The following is a 2,497-nucleotide window of genomic DNA, read 5'->3' on the forward strand; positions in this document are numbered from 1 at the left end:
GTCTTGCCATGCCCACGCCTCGGAGTAGGGGTCCTTATGCCTACGGCAACATGCACCATGATGCCTAGCCCAACCGCTATAGCCAACGATGCCGAAACCCGTGTGCACCTCACGGGCCCCAGAGACGGGTTTGCATGGCGGAAAAAAAAAATTTTTTTTTTTTTCATCTTAGGGTCTTGCCATGCCCACGCCTCGGAGTAGGGGTCCTTATTCATACGCAAACATGCACCATGGTGCCCAGCCGCCCTTGACTCCTCACTACCCCCTATAGAGGCTTTTTGATAGTTTTGGTCTTGTAGCATGAAACATTGGGTGTGCAGAATAGCGATACGTTTTTGTAACGCCGTTTTGGAGGACCAAATGAGCTTTGTTTTTGGAGCTTGATATATGGTTGGAAAGCTAACTTGGAGTACTTGATGCTGGAAAAAAAAATTTCGTCATTTGGATTTTTTTTGAGGGAGTTATGGGTCTCAGAAGTCGGGTCATTTTCTGCGGGCGCGGCTGCTGCCTAGATCTCGGTGTGGGGGGACTTTGGGGGACAAACCACGGATGATATTGTGCAAACCTTGCATTTTTGGGTAGCTAACTTGGAGTAGTTGGTTTTAGGCTCAAGAAAAAAATTATTCGGACTCGTTTCGGTCTCGGAAACCGCGTCGGGGCGAGCGGTGTCTCTATGCGTGTTGGGTGTGCCCTTTGTGTGGGTTGTGTTGGGCACTTTGGGCATCCTCCACCTCATTTTCCACCCACCTTGCACCTTAATATCACACTACCAATGGTTTTGAGCATTTGTAGGCTTCGATGCTCGGGCAAATATGTCCCGAGTGGAAAAATGCTCACGGTCCGTCCGGCTTAGGTGGTGGGTGTGTGTGCGTGTGGTGCGTCGTATGGGACCAACCAAGCATCTAGTGTCCGTTCCTTGTTAAAATTACCCTATGACCGTCCCCAACAACTCTAGGAAGTATTTGGGCACGGTTACCCGGGATGCCGTATCGGTAGTTGAGGTATAGCCTTTCATAGCTTGTTCTAAGGAGCGATCGAGGTGCAGAGAGTCGGGATGACTTTCGGTTGGTTGTCCTTTACGACTCGTGGTCACCCAATCGTATAATTACCTTAGAAACCTCCTAAATTAGCGTTTCAAGCTTCGTTGCTCGGTAAAATCCGTTCCGAATTGAAAAATGCCCACGCATGGCTTTATAAGGCGCCCGTGGCTAGGCAATGCACGCCCATGGCCTAGGCAACTAACCTCAAAATGCCCCTTGGCCTAGGCAACTAACCTCAAAATGCCCCTTGGCCTAGGCAACTAACCTCAAAATGCCTATGCATGGCTATTCAACGGAAGTGCTAGGTCACTTGGTGCCCATGGCCTAGGTAGCTAACCTCAAAATGCCCCTTGGCCTAGGCATTTCACGCCCATGGCCTGGGCAACTAACCTCAAAATGCCCCATGGCCTTGGCATTTCACGCCCATGGCCTAGGCAAATAACCTCAAAATGCCTAGGCATGGCTATTCAACGGAAGTGCTCGGTCATTGGTGCCCATGGCCTAGGCGTGCTCGGCCATTGGTGCCCATGGCCTAGGCGTGCTCGGCCATTGGTGCCCATGGCCTAGGCATTGCTCGGCCATTGGTGCCCATGGCCTAGGCGTGCTCGGCCATTGGTGCCCATGGCCTAGGCATTGCTCGGCCATTGGTGCCCATGGCCTAGGCATTGCTCGGCCATTGGTGCCCATGGCCTAGGCATTGCTCGGCCATTGGTGCCCATGGCATAGGCATTGCTCGGCCATTGGTTTAGGCATGGCCTGGTGCATTGCTCGGCCATTGGTGCCCATGGCCTAGGCATTGCTCATTGCTCGGCCATTGGTGCCCATGGCCTAGGCATTGCTCGGCCATTGGTGCCCATGGCCTAGGCATTGCTCGGCCATTGGTGCCCATGGCCTAGGCATTGCTCGGCCATGGCCTGGCATTGAAATGGCCATTGGGCCCTAGGCATTGCTCGGCCATTGGTGCCCATGGCCTAGGCATTGCTCGGCCATTGGTGCCCATGGCCTAGGCATTGCTCGGCCATTGGTGCCCATGGCCTAGGCATTGCTCGGCCATTGGTGCCCATGGCAAGGCAAAACTCCGTCACGCCCAAGATTGCATAAGGGCTCATTTGAAGCATACACGCATTTTCAAAGCCTACACTAAGTCATTGGTACAACAAAACTCTCACTCTTTTGTTCACGATTTCGTTTTAGAGGACCAACTCAGCTTTGACTTTGGGAACTTCTTAGTTGATGGTTTGACAAGCTAACTTGAAGTCCACAAGTCCATGATGGCCGAAGAAATGAGTATGCCAAGATTGCGACCAAGGGCCATGTACCAAGTCCCTTGTCCACATACATTCCCCTTAAACCATCCTTATCCTCCCCCTTATCCTTATCCTTATCCTTATCCATTCCCCCTCACACACCAAATACATTGTTTTGGAGGAATATTCCTTTGTTTGAGAGAGAAGCAT

This window comes from Silene latifolia, chromosome 6 (genome assembly GCF_048544455.1).
Source record: "Silene latifolia isolate original U9 population chromosome 6, ASM4854445v1, whole genome shotgun sequence".
Classification (NCBI taxonomy): Eukaryota; Viridiplantae; Streptophyta; class Magnoliopsida; order Caryophyllales; family Caryophyllaceae; genus Silene; species Silene latifolia.